Raw genomic sequence first — 24,873 nt, 5'->3', positions numbered from 1 at the left:
GAGATATGCTGACCCCCAGATGGGCACGTAATGTGTGTTCACATTTCCACTTAGGTAAAATATCGATTCATCACTGAAGATGACACAGTCCATAAAATCTTAATTGTGATGCAGCAACATTTAGTTTTGCAAAGGTGGCACGTAAACTGTAGTCTGTAGGCTTTAGAGCTTGTAACAACTGCAAACGGTAGGGATGTAGTTGTAAGCATCTCCTTCGAAGCCTCCACACAGACGTCGCTGGGATTACTTATTGATGACTAACCTTCCGAAATGATTTCTTGAAGCTAGGTGTGAAAACTCTCTCACTAGTTCAATATGTTCTTCAGTCATTATTCATCGTCCGGTACACAACAAAAAGTGCATGAACCACCACACAGGTACACAAACAAAACTGTTTGAGCTGTTCTTTCATTTAATGTATTATTTACAACGGCAAGTTGTATGTAATAAATGCTACAAAGCCTTAAAACACCGATATTCGTTTTAAAACAACTGGTATTAATCCCAAATGGATAATGGTGACGATGACAGCCCTCTTGAGAGGAGGAAGTGTAACAGTAGTCTGTTTCCAAAGCTATCGAATTTAGCGAGCAGAATGATTTGTGTTCCAATTTGAAACGTGGGAAGCAAAAGAAATTTCAGTGAAGTTGGCAAGGAAACTTATCTCAGACACAGGAAGCGGACTTGATCCGAAATGGGTTGATGATATCTTAACCATTCGTTGTAATCACAATACTAACAGAAAATATATTGGCTACAATTTTGTTCCTGTTAAATTTTATAATTTCTTAGCTGATAAAATTCGCATATGTAAATTTGAATCAATGAATCAGGTCGCATCACAAGAAGCACCACTGTGATTTTTCACTCCAAGACGATTATAAAAGTTAGTGCTATTTAGTTTTCCTGTGAAACTTTAAACTGTTTCCAAATCTTCGTTAATGTATAAAGCAACCTATTTTCTCTTATGGATGATAATGAGGCCACAATTAGACACTACCATTCAGCAGTATGTGTTTACAGCGTAACTAAATTGAGCTGAGTGTAGTTCTGTCAACTGGTGGGAGCATGTCAGAATCAACACCAGTCTGCAGACACAGAGCTACAACTATAACGGTGAAAACAGTAGCGTGGCCAGTGCACCCGACCGGGGGGCCTCTGTCCTGATCACAGTCTCGTTCGGCCACAGCCTGTCCGCTTCGTGCACGCCATTCCCGAATGGTTGAGCAAAAAATGCTAAGTTTCTGTTTCTTTGATTATTGTCAAAGGCTATATGGCCACGTAAGTGTTCACGTTTGAAGAAATTGGAAAACACGAGTGGGATATCCCAGTTGCCCACAGAAGTAATTTTCAGGGGGATTAATGTCTGTTGACTGAGCATGCCATACAACGAGACCTCATCCCAAATACAACCCATGAGAGGAATTGGAATCATTCTCAATGGCTCATTAGTCACATGAACTGTGATATGTAGGTGACATCCTCAGGTGCAAGAGGTAGAGTTTTTTGCCGACGTTTTAGATGCCTTTATCCATCAAACCTCCTCTGAAGAACAATTGGTCTGAGCAAATTGTATCGAACATTTTCTCACAAGAGAATGGCCCAACCCCATGTGCCGAAAACTCCCCTGAAATTTTAAACGCAAGTAGAAACCACCGAAAGGAATGCGCTACAAAAATTTTCGCTGCCGAGGCACATTGTAAGTATTTTTTTCATGTTAAAGTTTCTCGTTTTTAGCTGCACCAAGAACAGCTCATGACAGCGGTTTGTGCAGCTCTAACGTGCGAACTAGTGAAGAAGGAGACGCAGAGTGATTAGCGACTGTAGTGGCGCGTAGCGTGAAGTTCAACGTGCGTCCGCTGCGGTAGCTGTGGCATCAGTGAAGCAGATGGCTAAGGGGGTCAGGTTTCGATTCCTGGCTGGTTCGACTATTTTCTCCGCCCGAGGACTGAGTGTTGTGCTGTCCTTAGATTCGTTTCGTCAGTACTGATACGATAGTCGCTTCAAACACATAGTCTTTCCATTGTTGAGATGGCTGTATGTGCACGAACCGAAATCCAATAAACTGAAGTAAAGTCCAAAGTGCAGAAACGTGAATTTTAATCACTGAAACCATACCAGTAATGCCTAAAATCGTTAGTTTCTCAGATAACTGCAGTCCAAATCGACAGCTAAAATGTTATGTACATAAATGACTAGCAGACGAAAGAAAATCAGGCTAGTGTATGGTGTTAGATTGCAGATGACTTCCATCAGTCGAGACCTTAATTTGTTGACATTAAATATTTTATAACAATTCTTGTAGCACAGTTATTATGAACATTTCTGAATAATGTATATTTTGCGAACAATGAAACAGTTCTTGTTTATTCCCCATAGCTCTCACAAAAATGTGAGATGTCTGCTAGATGACGAAAACAGACATTTTCCTTGCACCAGGCACACCTGATAAAAGAAAAATTAATGCATTCAGGGACTTCTCAGAGATTATTAGTTTTCTTTAGACAGAACCGGCCTGGAGCAAGAAATAGTCGTGGCTGTTGTTCTGTACGCTGTGTTGCGTACCAGGCATACTTGATCAAATTCGTAAAATGCGAACTGACGATTCAGAAATGACTGAAGTTTAACAATAGTTTCGCTGATAAACCTGAACTGACGAAGAGCTACCGGATATTATATTGTCCAGTAATTTTCTGAAAATGTTTTACACTAATGCCTTTTTTTTTTATCGAGATGCTGAATCATGCAGGTAATCCCGAGATGGAATCCGAATTATATTAACAGTCTTTTCATCGTCCTCCTAAAGAAGCATCGTTAAGTCCAGGCCAAGAGTCGAACAAAAGCAATGAATTATTCTCCCATTTTTCCAGATTTAGCTATGTCGATCAAAAGATTTTTACAAGTAAAAAGTTTTTTTTAGGTTTTTGATCATAATTTGCCTTGATATTCCTGAATATAGGTATAAAGCTGAGTAATCCACTGACAGAAATCACTGGCATTGTTGTATACGAACGTGTCATAGCATTCATCGTCTGTACAAATGTTGGAGACCATACCTCTTGTCTGTAAGCTGATGTGATTTAAACATCAACAGTGCAGCATCGCACTTTGATATTAATGTCCTTGAACAACAGAAGAAAGGTACCCTCATAAATCGGTTTGGAGATCCTGTCCCACTGCCAGTTCGATGGCCTCAACTCACTCCTATGAATTGTTTACTGTGGTATTACATGAAACGTCTTAGGAAATCCCACAAGAATCTGAAGAGGAACTGGATCTTAGATTAGAGCTTTCTCTCTCATTGTATTAAGACACAGGGGCATTGGGGACAGTGCAAGAAAATTTTGTATGGCGGTTGTAAGGCATCTATTGATAGTGACGTCACTTTTTACAGTTTTTATGAAGTTGAATATTGCTATAATGTATAAATTGTATATATCAATAAAAAACTAAAGTTTAAATTTTAGTCATAAGTTCATCATCTCAAAGTACTGAGTTTAGGATCCTCTCGTGTCTATGATTTTGATTGAAGGTTGGCCTAATTCACTAGTGCATATTACAACAACAAAAAATGGCTCTGAGCACTATGGGACTTAGCTTCTAAGGTCATCAGTCCCCTAGAACTTAGAACTACTTAAACCTAACTAACCGAAGGACAACACACACATCCATGCCCAAGGCAGGATTCGAACCTGCGACCGCAGCGATCGTGCGGTTCCAGTCTGTAGCGCCTACTACCGCTCGGCCACCCTGGCCGGCAGTGCATATTACATCTAGATTATGATTGTAGTGATGCAAGTAGACAGTGTATGTTATGTGTAATAACTATAACAAAGTTTGTGTAATTTCATTAACTTTATCCTACCCAAAATTTAAAACAAGTAAAACCAGATAAAGACATAGCAGTTGATATAACCCTTTCAACTACCCTTGTTGTGGTAGGTTGTGACATCCTACACATGAATATATGGACTCCAAAGTTTGCCCTGCACACTACCACACGTTTGCATGTCATATGGGTTGCCCATGCATCCATTCTCTTGGATAGCATTATACTGCATAGGAATCTATGCTTTCATCTCCTGTCAAGAAAGTGACAAGGATCTGAGGGGAGGGAGGGTATTGCATTTATTAAGTATCATATACAATAATAATCCTACCATTTTTTATAGGTACCTGTTACCTGTGATGTGTGTTACTGAGGCGATATCATTTTATAATTTCGCTGTCAAGCAGATTTCGTTCACATACATGCTGAAACTTTCTGTATTCACATTTTATATCTTGAATCTCTTTCTAAATACACTTTCCAGTACAGCTACTATGTTCTGACTTATCTAAATTGAAACTAACCGAAAAAAATAAATTGATAGATTAATAAATAATGACAGCAACAGGCAATGTGTACACAGCTCAGAGCCTATATAAGTTAAATGAACTAAATTAAAATAGTGTCAAACCCACTTTCATTAACAGTGTTTCACCATCAAATCTGACATGAACAAAAATATATTGTAACCCACCTCCTCTTAAATATAAGCTGCACTTGACCTAAAATACTTTATAATTATAAATCAAGAGAATTTTAATTCTAAAAATATTCTCTGATAACAGAGATTTACAAATGAATAAATTAATTAGAGTTAATTGTGTACAATCAATCACAGAGTAGGTTCCTCTGAATTGAAGGAGATATTACATTTAGAAGTTGTCAAAGTAAATGTTTGTTTTGCAGTAAATTGATTTAATTATCAAGTGATCTTGGAGTAAGCAATTAATTTAGTATCAGCATAATTCGTGCAAGCAGCTGCGGTTATACATTTGATACAAGTGAATATCATTCATTGAAACACTTATTTATAATTTAAGAGTTAAATTATAAATTTGTAAAGGGTAGTGTTAAAAGTTTTGATGCTCTTTTTTTGAATAAGTGAAACTTAAATATTGTCTAGGAGTAGGTACCATATTATTTTAAATGTTAATTATATTTACAGGATACTATTAGTTAAGGTCTTTAAACCCAAAGAATTTGGCGATATCTCATTCTGCTCAGAGAAACCTACCCTGTGATTGATAATACACAATTAACTCTACTTAATTTATGTGTTTGTATATCTTTGTTATTGGAGAATCTTATAATTATAAAGTATTTCAGGTCAAGATGCAGCTTATAATTAAAAGGAGGGGGATTACAAAATATCTTTGTTTGAAATGGATTTGATGGTGAAAAACTGTATTGAAGATGGATTTGATTGTAATTGAATTTAGTTAATGTAACTGAAATTGGCTGTGAGGTGTTACATATCGCCCATCACTCTCATTATTGATTATTCTGTAATTTTTTTGTAAGCTAGTTTCAATTTAGATAAGAAAACTCATAACATAGTAGAAGTACTGGAAAGTGGATCTAGGAAGAGGCTTAAGATATTCCTTATTAGTACAGTATTTCACTTACAGTGAAAATTTTTGTGTGCAAATGAGGAAGTCTTGATGATTAACTACATTATACTAGATTTTGTTTGTTTAATTATTTATTAAATAACTTTATTGCATTATATTGTCTTAACATATTTTGTAGAATTGCTTTTTTATATTATAGTTCTCTTTTAATGGAACTGATTTATGAAATATTAATTTAAATTTGTTAAAGTAACCTCAATTTGTTGTACTTTTTGTGTTATGTTTTATCAAAATTTCGGTATTTATTTACTTGTCATGATTTATGTTGATTTACAAATAATTTTAAGTTAATGTATCATATTAGTTTTTGAATTATTTGTAGAAATAAACTGTTAATCGTTTCCTAAGATGTGCAGTTTTTTAAGAAAAAAATTTATTTTTTAAAATTAATATGTCTATATTTAACTTTTTAAATATAAATATAAACTTATTTATTTTCCAAGGGATTAGTTTTAAAGTCATTAACCTATAATTTGTTCATTTTAAAATACAATAGAAATCTTTCATCCACATATCTCTAAGATTACATATTAGTTCATTACTTTATAATTTGATTTTGTAATTATTGTAGGAATTTTCTTAATATGTTGGATTTAATTTAATACTCTGTATAATGAAGATGACATTAGTATTTGTATTTTGTTTTTAATATTTGTAGTTGTTAATTTGTTATAAGGAGGTAGACAAAATGATTTCCACCTATTTGTCAAGAACATATTCTCTTCACAATATTTTGAGGTCTGCTTCTGCTAATTGAGGAAAAATTTTGAAGTCCCATGGTATTTTGACCATGAACAGGTAGCTTAATCATTAGTCTCATAATTAGTGGCCGGAATGAATGGCTTGAAAGGAAATTAGCTGCCTCTTTTTTGGATTTAACTTTTCAGTCAGAGGGCTTAAATTTATCTTTAGGACGAGATGACCCTACAGAGCTTCACATTTTAGTTTTGTATAGTTTTTAGTTAATCTTTCTATATTTATTGATAATGTTTTGTTGGGGTGACATGAAAAATAATTAAACTCTTAATTACTAAGTCATTAATTTATGTCTATCATGATCCATAATTTATGGTCATGTAATTAAGTTATCTTATGGCAACCAGCAAAATTGTTTATGAGAGCTCATATGGACAAAAGCAGATTGCAATCTTGATGTTGTATCAAGAAAAATTTTAGGTGCCAGAGCCCAGTGAGTTGGTGTGCTCGCCCCTTAAATGCTTACACACTCTAAGTTCAGATTTCTATTTTATGTTCACTTGTCTACCTTGATATGAAAGGATCATGTGGGTAAAATACTTTTATGTTATTGATTACTATTAATTGAATACTATTTTGAGAAATTAATGCATTGAATTTAGAATTCATTCAAGTAGATTTTTTTCTACAAATAGTATGGATTCCTTGTTTGTCATTTGTTATTTTTCATTTAGTACTAGATTAGGTGTGTATACTGTAATAATTGCTGGTTTTATCATCAAATTCTTATTATTCTTTACTAGGTTCTTTATATTTTGTTGCCCAGACTACTTCACATATATTAGCTATGATTTTGTTATCTTTAAATATTTTAATTGGTCGATTTGATATGTTTGATGTTATAAGTTATCAGCTATATTTTTTATTTATTGTTATTTCTTTTCCCTTCAGCTACTGAACAGCTTTTGATTTTGCTGAAGGAGAACCTTTATTAATTTCAGGATTTTATTTTGAATATGGTGTGGGTGCTTTTACTTTGATTTTTTGGCAGAGTATATTAGAGTTGTATTTATGTTATTGGTTTACTTTCATAGGTGGTGCTTTCACTCTTTCATATTTTTATTATGCTCACTGTTATATCTTTTGAATTTATTTAGATTTGTGGAGCTGTACTATGTTTTTTTCAGATAAATTAATATATTTGCTTGAAAGAGTTTTTTTCTGCAGCCTTAAATATTTTATTTCATTTACTGATCCAAAAATTTTATTCATTTCACTTATTTAATGGAATTTTTTAGGAAAAGTTAATGGAACAAATCAATTTTTAGTTTTATATTTTAAAAATAATAAATAGTAGTAAAAAATTAAATGTGTAGTTCTATTTAAAGTTGTGTTATGGAGAGCAAACCCTCCTCACACTTCCTGAATTAAGTCGCATTCTCCTTCAGCAAAATCAAAAGCTGTTCAGTAGCTGAAGGGAAGAGAAATAAGTCAAAATATGAAATTGCTAGTAATCGATTTGTAATTACTGTTGCACCTCAACATATACTTTTCCTAAGCTAATTAACATATTTGGTGTTTATTTCTTAATTAATTTATCTCATGCAGTTGCTACATGAACATATATTATGAAGTAGACAAAGTAAATGATTGTTAAGATTTGCCCAGTTATAGCATAAGGTTCTACAGTGGGCCATTTACCACATCATATTAATAAGTGTGCCAAAACTGCTGTAACTCAAAGTAAGATTTGATTCCTGAGATAAAACTGAATACCCCTTGAATGGCCTTCTGTTATAAAATGGTAATATTATAGAGGCTATAGCCAGCCGCGGTGGTCGAGTGGTTCTAGGTGCGTCAGTGCGGAACTGCGCGACCACTACGGTCGCAGGTTCGAATCCTGCCTCGGGCATGGATGTGTGTGATGTCTTTAGGTTTAAGTAGTTCTAAGTCTAGGGGACTGATGACCACAGATGTTAAGTTCCATAGTGCTCAGAGCCATTTGAACCATTTGAGGCTATAATTGGTAAAAATAATGCAGTATTACCTCCTAACTTAATGGAACTTGACCAAAAATTTTATAAGCAAAGATGAAATATCGTTCTTGTTGAATATTAACTAGTGTAATGAGAGCATATTTGGAACATAATTATGTAGGTCTCCTAAAAGATAAGTGTAAATTAAGTGTTATATAATTAGTAGTGACATTTCTAATGCAAATGAAATAGAATACTTCAATTTAAAATATAGAGGGAGTGAACTTTCTTCAGTATCGCCATTTAACAGTAAAGGATTATTAGATTCCCTTTGGTGAAGAAAGATTAGATGAATTGCAACTATAGCTGTGATAATAAATACAAATACAAAATAAGATGTAAAATATTCGATTTAAAGTTGTGTTACCTACAGCAAACCCTCCTCATAGTATGGTTCTAAATATGGAATTGCTGATAATGGGTTTGTAATTACTGTTGCACCTCAAAAGGATATTTCACCTCAAGGTAGAAGATATCCTATGAATGCGGATGGTATAATTAAAAATAAAATTACTGTTTTAATTAGTCATCTGTGTGTATGTACATATATTATCAACAATAAATTCCTCACCCTACATGTAGATACATGCAAACGTAAAATATAGGAGCTCCTTTGCATGTAATGTTTGAATAATTCAACCATTATTTACATCTCAACAGATATGTACTGCACTTCTAAATGCTATTTTGATATTTAAGGTGCCATTTTTTAGCTAAAAATAATCCTGTTAGAATTTAATGTACTAAAGATAAACCCAGTATTGATAGAAAATTTCATGAATACGAAATATTTGTTAATACTGGTAAGTCAATTAAAGAGTTATTAATAATTTTAATTGAAGGCTGTGATAATCATAGGGGTTTATTGTTAGTATAGTTACATTATTTTTTAAATAGATCCTTGCTTAATGTTACTAATTTTGACCGCTCCTAATACTGCTAGGAATAAGTAAATAATAATTATTATTGTTGATGTAGTTGTTGTTGTGGTCTTCAGTCCTGAGACAGGTTTGATGCAGCTCTCCATGCTACTCTATTCTGTGCAAGCTTCTTCATCTCCCAGTACTTACTGCAAACTACATCCTTCTGAATCTGCTTTGTGTATTCAGCTCTTGGTCTCCCTGAGAGACTTTTTCCCTCCACGCTGCCCTCCAATGTTAAATTTGTGATCCCCTGATGCCTCAGAACATGTGCTAGCAACCCATCCCTTCTTCTTGTCAAGTTGTACCACAAACTTCTCATCTCTCCAATTCTATTCAATACCTCCTCGTTAATTATATGATCTACCCATCTAATCTTCAGCATTCATCTGTAGCACCACATTTCGAAAACTTCTATTCTTTTCTTGTGCGAACTATTTACCGTGCACGTTTGACTTCTATACTTGGCTAAACTCCATACAAATACTTTCAGAAAGGACTTTCTGACACTTAAATCTATACTCGATGTTAACAAATTTTTCTTCTTCAGAAACGCTTTCCTTGCCATTGCTAGTTTAAACTTTATATTGACTCTACTTCGACATCCATCAGTTATTTTGCTCCCCAAATAGCAAAACTCCTTTACTACTTTAAGTGTCTCATTTCCTAATCTAATTCCCTCAGCATCACCAGACTTAATTCGACTACATTCCATTATCCTCATTTGCTTTCGTTGATGTTCATCTTATACCCTCCTTTCATGACACTGTCCGTTCCGTTCAACTGCTCTTCCAAGTCCATTGCTGTCTCTGACAGAATTACAATGTCATCGGCGAACCTCAATGTTTTTTTTCTTCTCCATGGATTTTAATACCTCCTACGAATTGTTCTTTTGTTTTCTTAACTGCTTGCTCAATATACAGATTGAATAACATCGAGGAGAGGCTACAACCATGTTTAACTCCCTACCAACCACTGCCTCCCTTTTGTGCCCCTCGACTCTTATAACTGCCATCTGGTTTCTGTACAAATTGTAAATAGCCTTTCGCTCCCTGTATTTTACCCCTGCCAACTTTGTAATTTGAAAGAGAGTATTCCAGGCAACATTGTCAAAAGCTTTCTCTAAGTGTACAAATGCTAGAAACGTAGGTTTGCCTTTCCTTAATCTTTCTTCTAAGGTAAGTCGGAAGGTCTGTATTGCTTTACGTGTTCCAACATTTCTACGGAATCCAAACTGATCTTCCCCGAGGTTGGCTTTTACCATTTTTTCCCTTCGTCTGTAAATAATTTGCCTCAGTATTTTGTAGCTGTGATTTGTTAAAGTGATAGTTCACTAATTTTCACATCTTTCAACACCTGCTTTCTTTGGGATTGGAATTATTGTATTCTTCTTCAAGTCTGAGGGTATTTTGCCTGTCTCATACATCTTGCTCACCAGATGGTAGAGTTTTGACATGACTGGCTCTCCCAAGGCCGTCAGTAGTTCTAAGAGAATGTTGTCTACTCCCGGGGCCTTGTTTCGACTCAAGTATATCAGTGCTCTGTCAAACTCTTCACGCAGTATCTTATCTCCCATTTCATCTTCATCTACATCCTCATCCATTTCGATAACACTGTTCTACAAAAAAAACCTTTTTTTCTATTTCTGATAAAAAATATTGTGATCCTAGTTGTATTTTGAATGCTGAATTGAAAACTGTTTTTGGTTTTTTTCTGTCAGGGATAGTTTATGAGTAATCGCAATTTTATTTCTCTTTTCAGTTTCTGATATAGTGCAGCAAACGTGAGGTGAAATTCGACAAGCAAATGCACATCTTTATGATGTTATAAGTTCATCACATTAATGGAGGGTGGGATCTAACATATAACACAGTAACCTTTGTGTATACACTTTGAAGCATTTATTTGACATGAGAAATTACAGAAAATGACAAACAATGAGCCACTGCCTTGTAATGCACATCACTTTTTTCTCTTGTATTGTGAATCTTTCTTCTCTCGAATGATATTCCAGCAATAATCTGCTAACATAGAAGGTACCCCCTTCCCTTCATAGCGCCTTTCTATGGTAGAAATGTCTTTATGGAATCTTTCCCCATGTTCATCTGATACGTCACTACAACTCTCTGTGAAGTAGTCCAGATGAGAGTCCATCATATGTACCTTCAAAGACATATTGCACCCCAAATCCTGATATTCTTTGATCATATCCTTCACCATTGCTTTGTAGTTAGTAGCTCTTCTTCTTCCGAGGAAGTTTTCCGACACCATCTTGAAACAGTCCCATGCGGTTTTTTCTTTATCAGTTAAACATGCTTCGAAATTTTCATCTTTCTGCAGCTCACTGATTTGTCGGCCCACAAATACACCTTCCTCTGTTTTTGCAGCTGAAAGACAGGGGAATTTGGTAGCTAGATATGCAAACCCACATCCTGTTGGATCCATGGCCTTTACGAATTGTTTCATCAGGCCAAGTTTGATGTGAAGCGGTGGAAGTAGTATATATTCAGGGGCTACCGGACTTTCACGTTGTACATTGTTTTCGCCAACTTTCCATCTTCGCCTAGGTCATTTCTTTTTCACGTAGTGAGAATTTCGGTCTCGACTATCCCACTCGCAAAGAAAACAGGCATACTTTGTGTAACCTTGTTGCATTCCCAGTACCATAGCAATTACCTTGAAATCTGCACATATTTTCCATTTGTGTTCATTGTATTTTAAGGAATTTAGCATCCTTTGTACGAATTGGTAATTCTCTTTTCTCAAACTAGCGTAACCTACTGGAACAGAGGGTATTTTATTTCCGTTATGGAGCAAAACACCCTCAGACTTGTTTTCGATGCATCTATGAAAAGTCTCCACTCCTGTGAAATATAAGTGAAGTTCAGCACTTTCATCAGGCCACAAACGTCATTGCAAAATGTCAGTGCTTCGTCAGTTGGAAAATAAGAAATAAAGGCATGTTCTCTGTGCCTGAACACTGATTTTAGTACTTTGGTGCAGTAGATTATACTCTTGTAATCTTGAACCAAGCAGCTGCGCCTTTTGTTTACTTAGTCCTAGATCACGTACTAAATCATTTAAATCTGCATGTGTTAACAAATGTGGCGATGACTCACTTGTGCAGTGATATAAAGAATCATCATCTGTGATTTCTTCACTACTACGTATTTCACTGTCACTCAGAATTTGACCTCGAGCTCTTGAAGGTACTGGAAGGTTGTCGGAATGCTGAACTGGCATTCTCGCTGAAGGCAGATCTGGGTAAACAACGTGCCTCTTCGACTTTTCACTTGTAAAACCCTAAATTTTTGTTAGGCAGAAATAACAATCAGTAACATGGTCCTTAGGCTCCCTCCACACCATGGGAACAGCAAACAACGCCACATTCTTTCCACCACTGAATTAGTTTGCAGTAACATGTAGCACAACAGAAATGTGCTGCCCATTCTTTATCTTGGTCTCCTACCTCTACTCCAAAGTAATGTTTGTATGCTTTCTTTATGACTGAAGAAATTTTCTTCCTATTTCTGGCAAAAGTGAACTTCCCACAGATGTAGCAGAAGTTGTCCGGCTTATATCGACATCCACGACGACGTGGCATTTCTGCACTTTTAAAAATACCACTTTGGTAATACACCTGTATTAAATTAATAGTAGGGAACTAGAGGAACGCTGATGTGTAAAAACAAGCAGTCGTTTTAACTTCAGCAACAGGCTCAATCAGTTTACACATAGGAACTAAAAAATTCAACCGTGCTCGGAAATATGACAGACAGTTACTTGTCAGTCAAAAAAAAACCCACTCGTTAAGACTGACACAAGTTGCGGCTAACACCACTGTTGTAAACTCGATGCACCTGCCCGTAGGAGGCTTGAAGCTTTACTGCCGAGGCAGCGACCGGCTGTCGCCGTTCGAGTTAATGAGATGTTTCAGGTGGTCTTAATGACATAGGTGTGGCGGGGGATAACCTAATGATGTCTGATTCTTCCCACCTGCTGTTACACAAGAAATTATCACGTTCTATCACTACTGGATGCGGCAACATACCCGTATCTCTCTATAACGTCTCTGTGTTTGCCATGAATTGTGAATATATATATATATATATATATATATATATATATATATATATATATATATATATATACAGATTACATAAAAAGTATCCCTGACAACGATATTTTGTTTACATATTTGAATTTCCCACAGTAAAATGGTCTAGAAGCACATACTTTAATATCAGAAATAGAACCCATGTCGAAGAGTGTAATATTGTCCTCAAGTACATTGCCCTTGTATAGACCCTCTATATACTCCTTCCACCTTTCTGCCTTCCCTTCCTTGCCTAGAACTGGATTTCCATCTGAGCTCTTGATATTCATACAAGTGGCTCTCTTTTCTCTAAAGGTCTCTTTAATTTTCCTGTAGGCAATATCTGTCTTGCCCTAGTGAGAGAAGCATATACATCCTTAAATTTTTCCTCTAGCCATCCCTGCTTAGCCATTTTGCACTTCCCATCGATCTCATTTTTTAGACGTTTGTACCCATTTTTGCCTGCCTCATTTACTGCATTTTTATATTTTCTCCTTTCATCAATTAAATTCAATATTTCTTCTGTTACCCAACGATTTCTACTAGCCCTCGTATTTTTACCTACTTGATCCTCTGCTGCCTTCACTACTTCATCCCTCAGAGCTACCCATTCTTCTTCTACTGTATTTCTTTCCACTATTCCTGTCAATTGTTCACTTATGCTCTCCCTGAAACTCTGTACAACCTCTGGTTTAGTCAGTTTATCCAGGTCCCATCTCCTTAAATTCCCAACTTTTTGCAGTTTCTTCAGTTTTATAATCTACAGTTCATAACCAATAGATTGTGGTCAGAATCCACATCTGCCTCTGAAAATGTCTTACAATTTAAAACCTGGTACCTAAATCTCTGTCTTACCATTATATAATCTATCTGATACCTTCTAGTATCGCCAGGATTCTTCCATGTGTACAACCTTCTTTCATGATTCTTGAACCAAGTGTTGGCTATGGTTAAGTTATACTCTGTGCAAAATTCTACCAGACGGCTTCCTCTTTCATTTCTTAGCCCCAATCCATATTCACCTGCTATTTTTCCTTCTCTCCCTTTTCCTACTCTCGAATTCCAGTCACCCATGACTATTAAATTTTCGTCTCCCTTCACTATCTGAATAATTTCTTTTATTTCATCATACATTTCATCAATTTCTTCATCATCTGCAGAGCTAGTTGGCATATAAACTCGTACTACTGTAGTAGGCGTGGGTTTCGTGTCTATCTTGGCCACAATAATGGGTTCATTATGTTGTTTGTACTAGCTTACCCGCACTCCTATGTTTTTATTCATTATTAAACCTACTCCTGCATTACCCCTATTTGATTTTGTATTTATAGCCCTGTATTCACCTGACCAAAGTCTTGTTCCTCCTGCCACCGAACTTCACTATTTCCCACTATATCTAACTTTAACGTATCCATTTCCCTTTTTACATTTTCTAACCTACCTGCCCAATTAAGGGATCTGACATTCCACGCCCGATCCTTATAATGCCAGTTTTCTTTCTCCTGATAACGACGTCCTTCTTAGTAGTCCCTGCCTGGAGATCCAAATGGGGGACTAATTTCCCTCCGAAATATTTTACTCAAGAGGACGCCATCATCATTCAACCATACAGTATAGCTGCATGCCCTCAGGAAAAGTTATGGCAGTAGTTTCCACTTGCGTTCAGCCGTTTGCAGTACCAGCACAGCATGGCCATTTTTGTTGGTGTTACAAGGCCAGATCAGTCAATCAGTCAAACTGTTGCCCCTGCAACTACTGAAAAGGCTGCTACCCCTCTTCAGGAACCACACGTTTGTCTGGCCTCTCAACAGACAACCCTCCATTGTGGTTGCACCTACGGTATGGCCATCTGTATCACTGAGGCTCACAAGCCTCCCCACCAACAGCAAGGTCCATGGTTCATGGGGGGGGCGGATTATTATTGTATTTATGAATATTGGATTATACTATAGTTTATCTAAGGATACTATTATTTCTTGGTGACTAACTGAATTATTAATATTAATAGGTTCAGTACTTTTAAAAACTAGTGTTAATATAATGATAATTCATAGTTTTGAAGTAAAAATGACATTAATTGATTTTGATTGGCGTACTTGTTTGACACAATTCTTGTAATATAAATAAATGAAAGTAATATACCACCAAGAAGTGTTAAAAATAAAATATATGTTAATCCAATCCTTCCTGTCATAACAGCAATAAGGAATTTTAGCAGAAAAATAAAAAAAATATTATTGACATTGGATGTCTTAATTTAATAAAACTAATATTTATTATATTTGATAGTGATATAATTGTTATTATAATCATTTGAGGTTTAGTTAAATAAAACATCGTTCTTGGAGACTGAGGACAGGAAAATTTTCCTACTTCTGAAGTTTTAAAAGTCAGGGCTATACTTATTTTGTATTCACATGACCAATGTTTTTTTAAACTATTAAAAAAGATGTTTATATTTTCTATTTTTACTTCTTTATTAGTTTATTTTGCTGGTGTGTACGGTATTTTCTATAAAATGTAATCTTTTATTGATAGTTTTAGTGAGATTAGACTATATTGCTTTTCCTTTATTTATATTAATTATTACTCTTCTTACTGAAACTGATTACCATTATTTTTTTATTTTTTTAGTTTTTTCTGCTGCAAGGGGACTCTTTATTTCAGTTTCAATAATTCGTTCTCATAGTAAGGATTTTGTAATTGGGTTTGATTTTATTTATGTTAAAATATTTATTTATAGTAATTTTTATCCCTCATTGTTTGTTAAATAATTTTTGATGGTTGTTGCATTCTTTGATGTTTCTGTCTAGTTTTATGATTATAATTTTCCTTTATTCTTATGCTGATATAAGTACAATTATGGATATTATTTTGACACTAATGATGTTTCTTTTAGTTTTTTGTTAAGTTTTAAAATTTGTTCTTTAATAATTACTGCTAAAGATTCAGTTTATTTATCTTCATATCATTATATTTTTTATTTTATGTGGTTCTAATTTTAATGATGATATTGTACCATTCATTTGCTAGATTGGGTTTACTTTCATTTTATATTTTCTTTGAGGCTACATTTGTTACTACTTTAAATTTTGATTTTGGGTTGAGGTTATCAACCTGAGTGCTGACAGGCTGATGTTTGCTTTTTATACTTCAGTTTGCTAGATAACCTTTATTGTTGGTTTTATTTAAGGTTTACGATTTTGCTAATACTCTGTATTATCTTTTGTTCATTGCGTCAGCTTCTTATGCTTTTATTTTTTAATGATTTTATAATTTTGGCTTTTTAGGTAAGATGTCAGTATTCTTTGTTCATCTTTGACTTCGAAAGGCTCATGCGGAAAGCCCTATTTGTATTAGAATAATTCTCACTGGCATTTTATTGAAGTTAGATGGTTATGGTATTTTTCTTGCAATAAAGGTTATTTACTTATTTGGGTTTAAAGTTTAATTTTTTGTTTATCTTTAACCTTACCAGATGGTACTGTTGTTAGATTTAATTGGTTTCATTGGAGTGATATACAGTCTTTAATTGCTTATTCGTCTGTTGCTCGTATAAGAATAGTTCTTCATCTTCTTCTACATCAATATTCCTCAATCCATCTCATGGTGCATTGTGAGTATACCCTATACCACTAGTAGTCATTTCCCTTCCTGTTCAACACGCAAACAGAACGAGGGAAAAGTGACTCTCTGTATGCGTCTGAATGAGCCCTAATTTTTTTGTATCTTAGTGCAATGTATGTTACTGGCAGCAGAATCATCGGCAGTCATCTTCAAATACCAGCTCTCTAAATTTTCTCCATGGTGTCCCTGAGAAAGAGCGTCGGCCTTCCCTCCAGGGATTCCAATTTGAATACGTGAAGCATCTCAGTAACACTTGTACATTGTATGAACCTACCAGTAACAAATCTAGCAGCCCATCTCTGAATTACTTTAATTCTTCCGTTAATCCAACCTGGTGTTGCTGCCAAATACTCGAGCAGTACTCAAGGACAGGTCCCGTCAGGGCCCCATATGTGGTCTCTTTTACAGATGAACCACAATTTCCTAATACTCTCTGAGCAAACCGAAATCGACCATTTTCCTTCCATTCTACAATTCCTACATGCTCGTTTCCTCTCATATCCCTTTTCAACATTAAGCACAGGTATTTAAACGATGTGACTGTGTCAAGCAGGACACTACTAATGCTGCATCAGAAAATTATTTATTTGTTTTCCCTACTCATCCACATTAACTTACAATTTTTTACTTTTAAAGCTAATTGCCATTCATCACATCAATTAGAAATTTTGTATAAGTCATCTTGTATCCTCTTACAGTCACTAAGCTTCAACACTTTACTGTACAACACAGTGTCATCAGCAAACAACTGCAGGTTGCTGCACACCGTGTCCACCAAATCGTTTATGTATGTAGAGAGTAATAGCAGTTTTATCACATTTTCCTTGGGCACTCCTGAGGACATCCTTGACTCTGATGAACACTAGCTGTTCAGGGCAATGTACTGGGGTCTGTAACATAAGAAGGTGTCTGGCCACCAGTGTGCGATTTGCAGGGTGGGATGGGGGGGATTTCCCGCCCCCCCCCCTCTGCTTCAGACCATCCCCTCCTCTGGATTTAGTTTATGCATCCCAACCTGGGATGTTTATTTCCCACGCACTGGAATAAAACTTTACATATAATTTAAATCTGTGGAGTCAAACACTGAAAGTTTTTAATAAGTCTTACTATTAATATGTTTCAGTTTTCTGTCATCAGAGTAAGTACAGCTTTTCACAAATGTGCCTCTACATTTTAAATTCCCCTCGTATACCTGCATGTAGATGATTTTGTAAATAACCTTTACCTATAATGTACTTTTTAAAGATATAACAAGGGATGGCTTTTCTGATAGTGCATACGTGTGAATAGTGAGTTTCGGCATTAACATCTATTTATAAAAAGCTGTTTAACCATGTGTAACGCCACGGTCCAAGCTAGTAACATATATAATTCTACTAACCCCCTAAGACATCCCCCCCCCCACTGGTAAAAGCACAAATCGCACCCTGCTAGCCACTCACATATCTATGAACCTGTTCCTTATGCTTTTACCTTCTTTAACAGCATGCAATGAGGGCACCATGTCAAACACTTTTCAGAAATTTAGAAATGTGGAATCATCTTGTTGGCATTTGGCCATAGTTCACAGTATATCATGTGAGAAAAGGCCAAGCTGAGCTTTACACGAGTGATAATTTCTAAAACTGTGTTGAGTTGTGAACATAAGCTTCTTCGTCTCAAGAAAATTTATTATACACGAAGTGAGAATTGGTGGTTTAATAAAAATAAATGAATGGGCTTGTATAGGTTCAGTTTCTTTGATGGTTGGTCATGGTTTACGTTCTTCTGGTTTTTTTGTTCTTCAGATATTATTTATGAACGATTAGGTAGATGTATATTATTAATTAACATGGGTACAACTAATTTAATACCTAGTATGGGTTTGTGATGATTTCTTTTGATATCATCGAATGTGGCTGCTCCTCCATTTTTAATTTTAATAGGTGAATTAAGATTGTTGAGTAGAATTATGGTCTGGTCTTCTTTTGAATTTTTGATATAAATTTTTTATCTTCTTTTCAGAGCTGTTTATATTAAATATGTATATATTCTTATTCTCAACATGGTTCTTACTATTCTGGTGATTACACTTGCTCTCTTGGTTATTTGCATGAGTATCAGTTTTTATTTTTACATTGGTAGCCATGAAACATCCTTTGTTTAAATGGCCACTATTTGTTTATTTAAATTTGTTCACGTATTGTAATTGCTCAATGGATCAGTTATGTGAAGTTTTTCGCTTAGGTCATATATATTTCTTTCTTTAAGTTTTTTCTTTACTCATTCTGGAACTGTAATTTTTACTTTGGATACTTACTATTTAATAATTGATTACAGCGATTTTATTGAGTGGGAATTTTTTTAACTTGAATGGTTCTATAGTGGTAATAACTTTAATTTTAGATTGAATAGTTCTTATTTTTATATCTTTTATTATATATGTATCTTCTTGAGTGATTTATTGTAGTGAGGATTACATAGCTGGTGAAGAAAATATAAATCGTCTTATTATTATTATTTAGATATTCATTCTTTCAATATTAATCCAGATTGTATTAGAATTTTATGATGTTGAGTTGTTCTAGAGTTGGTTTCTTATCTTTAGTTATTTACTATCAAAATTTAAAATCTTGGAGTGCAAGTATATTACCTGCTTCATCTAAATGGATTGATGATGTTGCTGTTTTAATTTCATTTGCCAGAATGTTAAATTTTGGTGATGGGAATTATATTTGTTATTATGATTTTATCTCAAACGCTTTTGGGGTTAAGCTTATTACCATATTAATTGTTTGGAAGCTTTAACTAAGAGAGATTGTATTGTTTTCTCTTCTTGACTTCCTGCAGCTATGGCTGCTCCTATCCCTATTTCTGGTTTCATTCATTCTTGTGTTCTTGTTATTACCCAGTGTTTAATTATTAATTCGTTTCAGTCCAATACTAGATACTTTTAATAGTGATTGATTCTTGTTACTGTTTGGCTGTGTAACTATATATGAGACTCGTCCACAAATTAAGTTCTGTTTCTGTTTCTATCCGTGGCAGCGCTACGATTGCAGTTCCAAGCATGCGCAGCAGTTAGTCTGACTCAAGGAGAAGACATGTACGCCATTTTCAGACCACTGCTGCCAACTTCTGATTAGAAGTGCTTCTTTATAATGTCAGCTGTAAGTGAAAATGGCGCTGCATGTGAAATCAGATCTGTGATTCGTTTTGTAAATGCAAAGAAAGTTAAACCAAAGTAAATTCATCTGCAAATTTTCGCGGTTTAGGGATAAAATGCTATGAGTGATTCAATGGTTAGAAGATGGGTCAGACTGTTCAATGAATGATGTGATCAAGTGTACGATGAAGAACGAAGTGGACGCCCATCTGTGCTTACTGATGAACTCGTTCACACAATTGAAGAGAAGATTAAGCACAACCGTAAATTTACACTGAGTGCACTTGCTATGGAAGTTCCGCAAATATCATGATCACTAATTCATGAAATTGTTACTGAGAAACTGAAATTTCGAAAACTTTGCTCTCGTTGGGTACCCAAAATTCTTACTGAACAATACAAAAAACAACAGATGGGCAGTGCATTTCAGCTTTTGACATGCCACAATGAAGAAGGCGATGATTTTCTTTCTAGGATAGTTGCGGGGTACGAAACTTGGGTATTGTACAACACCCCTGAAACAATATGGAAATCAGTGGAATGGACGCACACTTTATCGCCAATGTAGGTTAAGCCTCGAAAAGTCATGTGCACCGTTTCTTGGGACAGAAAAGGCATTTTGCTGATGTCTTAGCACGAGGTGAAACAATCAATGCACATGGTTACAATGAGACCATTAAGAAATTACACAGCACAATACAGAATAGGCGCCGAGGATTACTGTCAAAAGGTGTTTTTTTCCACGATAATGCCCGACCTCACACTGCAAATGTGACCTAACAACTCTTACGGGAATTTCACTGGGTCACGTTTAATCATCCTCCATAGAGCCTGGACCTCGCTCCTAGGGACTTTCATCTCTTCGTACACCTAAAATCTGTCCTTGGTGATCAACACTTCAATGACGATGCCGAGCTGAAAGAACATGTTACCACATGGTTTAACACACAGGCGGCAACCTTCTGTGAATAAGGCATACAAAAACTTGTGCCATGCTATGACAAGTGCCTACAAAATTTCAGAATCTATGTAGAAAAGTAGTTTAACAGTTGTAGATTTTTTTACAATAAATATTTTTCAGTATCTGTACATGTTTGTTTTATATAACCAAATGGAACTTACTTTGTAGACATACCTCGTATATGGTAGGTTTAGAGGCTAACTTATAATTTGATTTAGAAAAGATTATTGTTCTTTGTGCTCTAGACCAGCTTTGTTTAATAATAAGAATTTTGGCAATGTGCTATCTAAAGCTTGCTTTTTTCATTTGCTGTCTCATGCACTATTTAAAGCATTATTATTTATATGTGCAGGTTCAATAATTCATAATGTAAAGGATTCTCAGAATATTCGTTTTATGTGGTTCTGTTGTAAATTTTATGCCTTTAACCTCTGTTTATTTTAATATTTCTGGATTGTCTTCATGTGGTATATATTCCTTAGCTGGTTTCGATTCAAACGATTTAATTCTTGATATGTTTAATGGGAATTAATGTTTGATTTTGTTAAATTTTTTCTTTACTGGTTTAACAGTTTCTTACTCTTTTCAGCTGTTTTATTATTTATCTGGTGATATTGATTTTTGATCAAGATTTTCTTTTGACGATATGAGTTATTATATTTCTTTTGGAATAATTAGTGTATTGTTCATTGCTTTTTTGTTTGTAGACTTTTATCTTGATATTTTTTTTCTATTCCTTATTTGATTGCTTTACCTTATTATTTGACGTTTTTAACAATTACTGTTGTTCTTTTAGATTTTTATTTATGTCTGCACGACTAAGTTTGTTAGACATTTACCTTTAAAGTTGGGTTGTTATTCAGCAAAGTCTTTCTATTATGGTTGGGGGTTATTATTAGGTAGCCAGAGCTTGTAGAGATTATTTACTTATTTAACTGGTTATATACAAGGATGATATGATTCTAATTTTAAGATTTATCTTTTAACTTTTATTTTTTGAGTATTTATTCTAGCTATATTATTTTTTATAATTACTAAATAGCTTATAGTTAGAGTGTGACAAAGATGTAAAGGAAATATTTTAATTGTTATGTAGTATTTATAAACTTACTATTTTTACAGTGAATATATATATATATATATATATATATATATATATATATATATATATATATATATACACTCCTGGAAATTGAAATAAGAACACCGTGAATTCATTGTCCCAGGAAGGGGAAACTTTATTGACACATTCCTGGGGTCAGATACATCACATGATCACACTGACAGAACCACAGGCACATAGACACAGGCAACAGAGCATGCACAATGTCGGCACTAGTACAGTGTATATCCACCTTTCGCAGCAATGCGGGCTGCTATTCTCCCATGGAGACGATCGTAGAGATGCTGGATGTAGTCCTGTGGAACGGCTTGCCATGCCATTTCCACCTGGCGCCTCAGTTGGACCAGCGTTCGTGCTGGACGTGCAGACCGCGTGAGACGACGCTTCATCCAGTCCCAAACATGCTCAATGGGGGACAGATCCGGAGATCTTGCTGGCCAGGGTAGTTGACTTACACCTTCTAGAGCACGTTGGGTGGCACGGGATACATGCGGACGTGCATTGTCCTGTTGGAACAGCAAGTTCCCTTGCCGGTCTAGGAATGGTAGAACGATACCTTTATTTTTACAGATGACATCTGCTGCAGTAATCTGTCAGATTAGAAACTAGAAATCACTGGTAGTTCTGAGCAACTGTGTTCTGTGGGTGGATTATTTTGTACTCATTCAGCTGATCTACTTATGTTAGCTCTGAATATAATTACTCGGTTTGTAATCATTCTTTCTCACATAATTTCAATGAACATAATAACTCCAACAATTGAGATTGTTGATCGAATGCTTTATATTATATTTCATGGCGTATATGCATCTGGGTAATCAATAATGTCATTGCATTCCTGCTAATCCTAGGGAGTGTTGAGGGAAGAAAATGAGTTTTACTCCAATAAATAAAATTGTGAATTGGATTTTTAGTCACTTATTGTTTATAGTTATTCCTGTAAATAAAGGGTATCATGCGACAGGCGAAATACCCTCAGACTTCAAGAAGAATATAATAATTCCAATCCCAAAGTAAGCAGGTGTTGACAGATGTGAAAATTACTGAACTATCAGTTTGACAAGTCATGGATGCAAAATAATAACACGAATTATTTACAGACGAATGGAAAAACTGGCAGAACCTGACCTTGGGGAAGATCAGTTTGGATTCCTTAGAAATGTAGCAACATATGAGGCAATACTGACCCTACAACGTATCTTACAAAATAGTTTAACGAAATTTAAACCTATGTTTCTAGCATTGGTAGACTTAGAGAAGGCTTTTGACAATGTTGACTAGCATACTCTCTTTCAAATTCTGAAGGCGGCAGGGGTCAAATACAGGGAGCGGAACGCTATTTACAATTTGTACAGAAACCAGATGGCAGATATAAGAATCATTTCATCCCCATCGACGCGCAGGTCGCCGAAGTGGCGTCAAATCGAAAGACCTGCACCAGGCGAACGGTCTACCCAACGGGAGGCCCTAGCCACACGACATTTCATCGCCAATGTTATTCAATCTGTACGTTGAGCAAGCAGTAAAGGAAGCAAAAGAAAAATTTGGAGTGGGAATTAAAATCCATGGAGAAGAAATAAAAACCTTGACGTTTACTGATGACATTGTAATTCTCTCAGAGACAGCAAATGACCTGGAAGAGCAGTTGAACGGAATGGACATTGTCTTTAAGGGAGGATATAAGATGAACATCAACAAAAGAAAAACGAGGATAATGGAATGTAGTCTAATTAAATCAGGTGATGCTGAGGGAATTAGATTAGGAAATGACACACTTAAAGTAGTAGATGAGTTTTTCTATTTGGGGAGAAAACTAAATGATGACGGTCGAAGTAGAGAGGATATAAAATGTAGAATGGCAATGGCAAGGAAAGCGTTTATGAAGAAGAGAAATTCGTTAATATCGAGTATAGATTTAAGTGTCAGGAAGTCCTTTCTGAAAGTGTTTGTATGGAGTGTAGCCATACATGGAAGTGAAACCTGGATGATAAATAGTTTAGACAAGAAGAGAATAGACGCTTTAGAAATGTTGTGCTACAGAAGATTGCTGAAGATTAGGTTGGTAGAGCACATAACTAATGAGGAGGTACTGAACAGGATTGGGGTGAAGAGAAATTTGTAGCACAACGTAACTAAAAGAGAGGATCGGTTGGTAGGACATGTTCTGAGGCATCAAGGGATCAGCAATTTAGTGTTGGAGGGCAGTGTGGAGGGTAAAAATCGTTGAGGGAGACCAATATATGAATACACTAAGCAGATTCAGAAGGATGTAGGTTGCAGCACTTACTTGGGGATGAAGAAGCTTGCACAGGTTAGAGTAGCATGGATAGCTGCATCAATCCAGTCTCAGGACTGAAGACAACAAAAATACCAAATGATGAGTTTCCTAATATTAAACCAGTTAATCTCCTAACTGAAAATAACAAAATGAATCCTAGAGCTCATAATAATGGTGGGCTAAACTTGAACTTTGTTACATATAGTGTTGCTGGTCATGTGAATACCATAATTCTTGTTGGTACAGCAATAATTATTGTTACTGATGTAAAATATGCTCGTGTATCAACATCCATTCCAACTGGGAATATCTGGTGTGCTCATACAATAAATCCTATTAATCCAGTTGATAACATACCATAAATTGTACCTGATGTTCCAAATGATTCAATATTTCCACTTTAATTCCCCATCAGAAGTAGGCTTTAATTTACTGTTCTTTGGTTTAAGGGACCATTAGTTACTTTCAGCTGTCTGAACTTTCAAGGTGTTAGTTATCATAGACTGACACTGTAATGTTATCTTTTATCTG

The 24,873-nt window shown here is 35.3% G+C and overlaps 1 protein-coding gene across 1 annotated transcript in view; it reads left to right on the top strand.

Annotated features, from left to right (window-relative positions):
* The window catches only part of LOC126248363 (terminal uridylyltransferase 7-like), a 321,739-nt gene that overhangs the window by 295,733 nt on the left and 1,133 nt on the right, over positions 1-24,873 (top strand). The gene's annotated exons all lie outside the window — the stretch shown is intronic.

Source organism: Schistocerca nitens, chromosome 3 (assembly GCF_023898315.1).
Source record: "Schistocerca nitens isolate TAMUIC-IGC-003100 chromosome 3, iqSchNite1.1, whole genome shotgun sequence".
Classification (NCBI taxonomy): domain Eukaryota; kingdom Metazoa; phylum Arthropoda; class Insecta; order Orthoptera; family Acrididae; genus Schistocerca; species Schistocerca nitens.
This window is presented reverse-complemented; position numbering and strand designations above follow the sequence as displayed.